This window comes from Dipodomys ordii, unplaced genomic scaffold, assembly GCF_000151885.1.
Source record: "Dipodomys ordii isolate 6190 unplaced genomic scaffold, Dord_2.0 Scaffold120, whole genome shotgun sequence".
Classification (NCBI taxonomy): domain Eukaryota; kingdom Metazoa; phylum Chordata; class Mammalia; order Rodentia; family Heteromyidae; genus Dipodomys; species Dipodomys ordii.
The window spans coordinates 3876843-3885461 of NW_012267336.1; the positions used below are offsets into that span (position 1 = coordinate 3876843).

Below are 8619 nucleotides of genomic sequence, written 5' to 3' on the forward strand. Positions count from 1 at the left end.
TCTTCAGCTCAAGGCGAGTGCTCTACCACTTGAGCTACAGCACCACTTCTGGTTTTCTGGTGGTTTATTGGAGATAGGAGTCTCACAGTCTTTCCTGCACAGGCTGGCTTTGAACCGTGATCCCTAGATCTTAGCCTCCTGAGTAGCTAAGATTACAGGCATGAGCCATTGGTGCCCAGCTGGTTTATCTCCTTTCTTAAGACCAGTGGTGAGTGCGCCCGTGACTCATGCTTGTAATCCTAGCTACTCAAGAGGATGAGATCTGAGAATCATGATTCAAAGCCAACCTGGGTAGTAAAGTCTATGAGACTCTTATTTCCAATGAATCACCAAAAAGCAGGAAGTAAAGCTGTGGCTCAAGTGGCAGTGCACTAGTCTTGAGCTAAAAAAGCTCAGGACTACATCCAGGCTCTGAGTTCAAGCCTCAGGACCAGCATACACACACACACACACACACACACACACACACACACAGGACTAGTGACCACATGTATGCCTGTCAGTCTGCCTATCAAGTCCATAGCACATATGACCACCTGGGGAGAGCCAGGTACCTGCTCTTTGGCTGACATTCCCAGAGTGGGTGCAATCTGCTCCTCCAACAGCACATTATCCAGGGACGACTAGGAAGGAGGAACCATAGTCCTCTTCTGTCAGGGGCACTGGGTGGGGTGGGGACAGGAGAGGGGCAAGGACAGTATGTAGCAGCCCACCTTCCCCACCCCACCTCACAGGACTGCTCGGCCACAGAGCAGCCAAGAAGTGACCCTGCACCAGTGGCTCACTCACGCCTGTAATCCTAGCTATTCAGAAGACTGAGATCTGAGGATAGTGGTTGGAAGCCAGCAGGAAAGTCCCTGGGACTCTCATCTCCAATTAATCACCCAAAAGCAGGAAGTGGAGCTATGACTCAAGGAGTAGAGCACCGGAGTTGAACACAAAAGATCAGCACAGTGCCCAGGTCCTGAGTTCAAGCCCCAGGATTTGCCAAAAGGAAAAAAAAAAAAAAGCAAGAAGTAAACCCTGTTCAACCTGATGGCCCCAGAACACAGACCACTGGCTGCCATGGGGGTGCTGGGGGTGGAGGGTGTGTGGAAATGCCCTCCCCTGTAAGAACTGAACCCCAGACCCCCCTGGCCCCCTGTTACAACACAGACCCAGAGGCCAGCCCCTGGGCAGGGCTCCTGGCTGGACTTGCAGCCTGGTTGTCAGCAGGCAGGTGAGGGCTTCGGCAGTGAGCAAGGGAGAAAATGTCCTGCCCTTGTGGAGCGATCACTCTAAAGGAGCCGGACAGGCAAGAAACTAGAAAGACGGTGGGGTTGTTAGAAGCTGACAATGGCTGTGGAGAACAGTAGGAGGGAGAGGCACAGTGGGGGGTGGGAGCGAGGCAGATGTTACTTTATGCAAGATGGTTAGTGAGTGTCATTCCGAGGTGAGATTACAGCAAAGACCTCAGGAAGGTGAGGAAGGGAGCCCCACAAAACATCTAGCCGGAGGGCACAGCTTGTGCAAAGTCACTGGGGCAGAAGCCTGGCTGCCACGCCTACAAACAGACTGATGGGGGGGGGTAAGAGGGGGGAGAGTAGAGCTCAGGGAGGTGAAGGAATGAGGGCTGAGGATGACTTGATGCATGTAGATGGGGGTGGGGCTTGGACTTTTTCTTTCAGTGACATGGAAGCCTCTGGAAGGTTGGAGAAGAGGGGTGTTACGACCCTGGCTGCTGAGAAAGAATAGCCTACAGAGGGCAAGAGGACCTGGTAGCCAGCCCTTGCGATCCTCTGGGGGAGGGGGGCGGTAAAGTGGGGACCAAAGAAGGGGTGAGGGGATGAGGCTGGGAACACTGAGGCTCAGAACTTGCTACCAGCTGGAATTGTGAGCCTGGCATAAGTCCAAGATGGCTCTGGGGTTGGGGCTTGAGTGGCTGGTAGGTGGAGCTGCAGTTTGCTGACATCAGGAAGGAACAGCTTGGGGAGATCAGGAGCTCAGTTCTAGAGCCCTGAGATGCCCAGCAAGAGCCTCATCTCCTCCAGGCCCTGAATTCATGCCCCAGCACACACGCATGCGCGCGCACGCACACACACACACACACACACACACACACACACACACACACACACACACACATACAGAGCTACTTGCTAAGCCAGGCATTGGTACCGGTGGCTGGTGCCTGTGATCCTAGCTACTCAGGAGGCTGAGATATGAAAATTATGCATCAGAGCCAGGGCAGGAAAGTCCATGAGGCTCTTATCTCTAATCACCAAAAAGCCAGAAGTAGAGCTGTGACTCAAGTGGTAGAATGCTAGTTGTAAGCAAACAAGCTTAGGGGCAGTGCTTAGGTCCTGAGTTCAAACCCAGTACCATCTCTTACACACACACACACACACACACACACACACACGCCTCCCCTCCCCTAAGCTCCTGCACATGGAGGGGTCTGTGAGGAGCAGTCAGACTGGAGCCAAACTGCTCTCCCAGTCCTGTCCCATCCCCTCGGAGCTTCAGGGGAGACCTCACCCCAGTACGGAGGCTGGGCAGGCAGACCCAGGGCCACTGCAGCCAGCTTACTGCTCCACTCTGGAGAAACTGAATGTAGGGGAGTCTGGTTAGCACAGACAGCCCCGGACAGGGAAACATGGTGGGCTAGAGCAGGCCAGGTGGGAGTGGGAGAGGCGAGGGTGGGGGAAGAGAGCCTGCCCTCCTGGTCTCACCTCTCACTGCCATGGGGACAGGACAGCAGCTGCCGGCAGGCTGCAGGGGAGGAGCAGAACATGCCAACCCCAGAGGCTGCAAGCTGGGTGACGGTGCAGAGGAGCAGGGGGAAGATGTGCATCCCCTACCCATCCCTGCCACCCCAAAACCTGCCCTGGATCCCAAAGTAGGAGCCCCTGGGCCCACTCTCAGCAGACATGCACCTGACATTTGCAGAAACCAACCAAGCCACACAACATCTCCACTGCTCAGCCCGAGCAGCCCGTATCCCCCATCCTTCGAATGACCCCCAAGTAGCCAGGGGGAGGAGAAGCCCAACACTTGGTGCCAGGGCCCAGCCAAAGGCCCAGGCAAACCCCTGGGGGTGGGAGAGACCCCTGCTGCAGCCTCCCCTAGGCAGGGATCTCCTGCCCCTCCTGGTGGAGGCAGAGCGCCCCAGTTCCTCCCCAGGCCCCCCCTCCCCTGGCAGCGGGCAGAAGCTCCTCTGCAGTGCCAGTGCCAGTTCCCCCAGCAGCGGTGAGTGTCCCCGGGAGCAATGCAGCAGAGGAGGGAGGAAGGGCTACTGGCACCCCCACCCAGCCCAGGCCCCTGCTCTCTGGCACCCCAGTACCTGGAGCCTGGGCTGGCTGGGGATGGATACAGGAGTCCTTTGGAAGGTGGAGGGGTTCACTGGGTCTGCAGAGAGGGAGCAGGGTGGGGAGAAGGGCTGTGCTTGGGGCAGCAGGAAGGATGCCTCTGACCTGACTCTAAGCCCAGTGCCAGAGACACCCGGCCATGGGGAGGTTCTAGCACGGTGGTGTGTGTGTGTGGGGGGGGGGTTGTTCAAATGGCCAGAGCCTAGCAGAGTGGGGGTGGGGACCTTCTCCCTTTTCCCCTCCTCAATCTCCCCCCTTGTCTAAAGAGCAGCATGGTGGGTCCCTGGAGAGTCTAGCCCCCTTGACCCCCACCTGGGGGGGGGGAGGAGGGGCAGGTCTGCAAAGTCAGGCCCTGGGTGTGGGTGCGGAGATGGGGAAGAGCTTCAGATCAAAGAGGCCACAGGGGGCGGCCCTGACGGGGAGGACTGGGTTCCAAGAGGGTCTCCCAGGACCCGCGCTATGCCCCAAAGCTGCTCCCCACCAGGTCACTGGCTCCAGCCCCCCTGTGTGCCGCCTGTCAGGCGGGCTGGCAGGAAGTCAGGGGCAGCCCGGGGTCCCCCCACGCAGCCTCTGCCCGACACGGGAATGCCTACCTGGGCCCTTGTGGGCACCCAGCTGCGGGCAGGGGGGAGCTTACTGCCTCGGCGGGGCCAGGCCGGGGCCGGAGGCGCTGACCATCCTCCTTCTGCTCCGTGGTGGCGGGCGGAGAGGGGGCTGGCGCCGGGCGAGGGGGGCTCTGCCCTCTGGGGTCCCCCTCCAGCGCTGGATCGCGAAGGCAGCGGCGCCAGAACTGCGGGAGGCAGCTCCCCGCCCCCACGCCTCCCGCTCCCTCCTCCCGGCCCGCCTCCTTCCCCGCCACCCACCTCCTTCTGCTCGTTTCCATGGCAACGGGGCAAAGCTGCGCAGCGCCCGCCTCCCTGCGCGTACAGCAGGGGACGCCTGCGGCCGCCAGGGGGCACTCGCCCGGCCCTGGCAGGCTGCGGGGCGCCCCCCCACCCCCTCGCCTGCTCCAGCCTCTCCCCCTGGGCCTCCCCAGCATCCTGCCTCCAGCTCCTCTTCCAGACCTCCTGCCCTGACCTCGGGTCCCTAAACTCTCACCACCAGCTGTTCTGCAATACATTTACTTGCAGCCACTGAATTCTTGTATTAGGTTATTTGGAGGGGTTCCCTTCCTCCCGGGGCCAAGCTGACTGTGAGATATGCATTTGAAATACCGTGCAGTAAGATTTTAAACCCATTTTACAGACTGGACCTGAGGCCCACAGCAGAAAAAAAAAAAAAAAACAAGTTCCCTGAGCATGCAAGGTTCCTAGGATGGCTGCTGGCACTTTGGCCTGGGACTCCGGCTCTGCCCACTTTTCCCACTGGGCAACAGCAGCCACATGGTCCTCCTAGAATGCCGCACTGCTCACCTGTGATCGGCGAACCCTCGTGTCTGCACAAGTGTGCAGCCCACAACACAACTGTAGATGCAGGCACCCATGGTATGTGTTTGTACAATGCACCGACATACATATGTGTAACACACAGACACATTACACTTTTCTAAGATAGAGATATGCACGTGTATCTGCATGCATGCACAACACACAAATTCTTCCCACACAGATTTACACCTGCCCATACAACACCCCCCCACACACACACACCTATCCTATCCTCCATCCCCACTCCTGCTGTGTCCCAACCAGGGGACTGAGCTGCTTTTCGCAGAGGCTCAGGCACTAACCTGCCCAACAGTGTCTCAGCACTGCTGCCGGAAGGGAACTTGAGCTGGTGAGGGTGGAGTCCAACAGTGCCCCATTCTGAAAATCCTCCTTCCAGTGCAGACTACATCCTGCCCAGAGCCCTTCAGTACTAGCACCCCAAGTTATGGCAGAGTAGGAATAAAATGACCCCTCCCTTCTCAGAGAGAGTCCCAGGTTCCAGAAAACTCTGCTGCTCCCAAGAGGGACAACATAGAAGGAGGGATGGCAGAAAACCCAGAGGAGATGGAGAAACTGGGACAGAAGCCCACGGGACACCTGTGCCCGGCCCCGTACCGCCTCCAGGCCTCAGGCAAGGGTCCCTGCAGCCTGGGCCCCTCAGCAATCCCGCTTACCCCAAAGAGTCAGATATAAAATGACCAAAAAGTCCTTTGTAACAATCAGAGCCCCGCCTGCACGCATCACCTCTGAGACCCCTCGGTTATAACATGGCTGCCACGAAGCTGCGACGGCCACAGATTGCCAAAGCATTGTGGCATGGACACAGCAGGTACGAGCAGGAGAACTGACTTGAAACAGAGGAGACAGGGCATTTCACCCACTTGAGAGATACTTCCTAGGCACCCACCATGTGCCAGTGACTGATCTAGATAATTCCATGCAGCTGTGGGCAAAATGAAGCCCCCGCCCCCCCCCACGCCAGAGAGACAATGAGCTAGACAACATCGTTTCCGGTCTGGAGCCTCTCGGCAGTGTTTCTGACTGTCACAGCAGCTGGCCATAGAAAAGCCACCAGGCCCACTTGGAAACTGGCTCAGACTGAGCCACTTGCTCAGGGTGAGTCAGTGGTATAGCCAAGAACTGGTATTTCAACCCTTAACCTACCAAGTTTTCGCTATACTCCTCTTGATATCATTAAGATATGGTGGCTCACACCTATAATCTCAGCTACTCAGGAGGAAGAGATCCAAAAGACTGACCACTCAGTCAGAAAGTGAATGACAACGATTTCAACAAAGAGGTCAGATGTGGTGGCATGAGCTTATAGTCCCAACTGTGTGGGAGGCTATAAATAGGAGGATTGAAGTCTGAGGCTGGGCCTAGACAAAAATTTGAGAGACTACCTTGGAATAACTACAGTAAAAAGCTAAAGCTGGCTGGGAATGTGGCTTAGTGGTAGAGTACTTGCCTAGCTTGTACAAAGTCCTGGGTTCAATTCCTCAGTACCACATAAACAGAAAAAGCTGGAAGTAGAGCTGTGGCTCAAGTGGTAGAGTGTTATGCTTGAGCAAAAGAAGTTCAGAGACAGTGCCCAGGGCCTGAGTTCAAGCCCCAGGACTGGCAAAATAAGGAAAAAAGGCTAAGGGTGAGACTCACATGATAAAGTGTCTTCCTAGCAAGCTTAGAGTCTTGAGTTCAAACCCTAGTACCAAGGAGGGAAGAAGGGAAGGAGGGAGAGAGAGAAGGAAAGAAAGAAGGGAAGGAAGGAAGGAAAGAAGGAAGGAAGGAAGGGAGGGAGGGAGGGAGGCAGGCTTAAGGATCTAACTGGGAAACATGGCAACAGCCACTCAAGTCCGAAAAGTTTCATAGTCAAGTTCAGTTCTTATCTTTAGATTAAGGACAGGACAGCGTCATTCATGCTTGAAGTTCTAGTCAAGTGGTGGGCATGAGGCTTCTAGCCTTGGAAGAAACTGTCATCAGCTGTTCCCAGGCCTTAAGGTGCTTAGCAGAGGGCAGGGGGAGCCCCAGGCCAAGAGGATGGGGTGCCAAGTACCCCTGAGCAGAGAGGGGCCCTGGAGAGGGAGGAGGCCTCAGCTGGGGAGCAGGGAGGGATTGAGTTCCCATGCTGGAAGCAGAGCCCCCTGCCCACCTGCCGGCCCGGCTCGGGATCATCTTTCTCCTAACAAGCCTTTCAATCTGGGCTACTGAAGACAGCTGCTGTGTGGCCAACAGGAGCCCTGCCCTCCCACACTCCCAGAGTCCAGATGGATCTTGCGGGGGAAGCTGTCACTCCTGCTACCCTCTACTTCCCCAGCACAGAGAGCAGTCAGCCTAACCGGGCCCCATCTGCATCTATTCCCCTATGTGTGGGTCCCAGAAAGGACTCCTACACCCCTCACACCTGGCCTCAACTCCTGTCCCCAAGGCAGGGCCAGCCTACAGGCAAGGGGCAAAATCTGCCCAGGCCACAGGGCAGCTGCCTTTCTGCTGTCCTCGACCTTGCTTCCCTGTCCACCCCCCCCCACACCCACACATACATTTACAGCTTTCAGTGCCCCTTCCCCCATCTCAGCAGTCATCCATGTGTTCCCCAGCACCAGGGCAAATGCAATCAGGGCTCATTAGCTGCTACTTTGCATGCATTTGCATAATGCTACCATGACTGTCAAAATGCCAGAGTCCTCTCCAACACTTACCCAGGCATGGTGGGCAGGGCTGGATATCTCTGGAGGAATAAACTGCCCAAGATCCACCGAGGATCTGGGCAGGAGGCTGGACACATTCATGGACACTGGGAATGAGGAAGAGTAGATTGTCCAGGGGGCTCTGAAAGGCCACCAGAGGGTGCAAAGAATCCTTACCCAGCATCAAGTATGATTGGCTGAGCCTAGGCAGCATGCATGGTGCTTTCCACTCACACGATTGTCTTTTTTGTTGTTGATGTTGGTCATGGGGCTTGAACTCTGGGCCTGGGTAATGTCCCTCAGCTCTTCAGCGCAAGGCTAAAGCTCTACCACTTGAGCCACAGTGCCACTTCTGGTTTTTGAATGGTTTATTGGAGATCAGAGTCTCATGGACTTTCCTTCCCCACCTGGTTTTAAACTGCGATCCTTAGATATCAGCCTCCTGAGTAGCTAGTATTACAGGCCTGAGCCACCGGTGCTCGGCTCACACAATTGTCTTTACACAGTGAATCATCCCATATGTGTGTAAACTAAGGCTTGGAGCAGCTCAGTTCTCACTGCTCAAAATCTGGAGAGAGAGAGAGACAGAGAGAGAGAGACAGAGAGACCGACAGACAGACACAGAGACAGACGGAGTCGGAGAGAGAGAGAGACAGAGAGAGGAGAGAGGAGGGAAGAGGGAAGATGGAAAAGGGAAGAAGAGAGAAGGATACAGGGAGAAGGGAGGGATGGGGAGAGAGTCAGAGAGGACGAGGGACAAAGAGGAGGGAAGGAGGAAGAGGAAGAGGGAGAGGGAAGAGGGAAGGAGGGAGAGGAACATTATCTAAAAGGAAAAACACATGCAAGTCAGAAGCCAGGAAGTGAGAGAGAGGGACTGAAACCTGGAAGCCACAGCTGGAGAAAATCTCCTTCAGCAATGAACGGGATCCCGCGTTCTCAGAAGTGGAGAATGGCTAAACTAGAAAGAGCGCTAAAGGCCTTTCCAGGAACAGGAAGGAAATGACGAAAGAAAAAACCTTGGGCCATCAGGAGGGAGGAAAGGAAAGGAGGAAGGGAAAAATGGTGAATGAATGTGATAGATTCTTCTTGTATTGAGTTTGTTTTTTTTTTTTTGTCGGTCATGGGGCTTGAACTCTGGGCCTGGGCGCTGTCCCTCAGCTC

At 55.8% G+C, this 8619-nt stretch overlaps 1 protein-coding gene across 2 annotated transcripts in view; it reads right to left on the reverse strand.

The window, feature by feature from the left end:
- Pacsin1 (protein kinase C and casein kinase substrate in neurons 1) overlaps window positions 1-4010 on the reverse strand; it is a 28357-nt gene extending 24347 nt beyond the window's left edge. Inside the window, exon 1 of one of the 2 annotated variants that reach the window (XM_013029659.1) lies at window positions 3941-4010. The gene's annotated coding sequence lies outside the window, so the exon portion shown is untranslated. Of the gene's footprint in view, window positions 1-3322; window positions 3391-3940 lie in introns of those variants that run through there. The other variant, XM_013029658.1, reaches the window with a different exon arrangement.
- Window positions 4011-8619: the final 4609 nt, after the last annotated feature.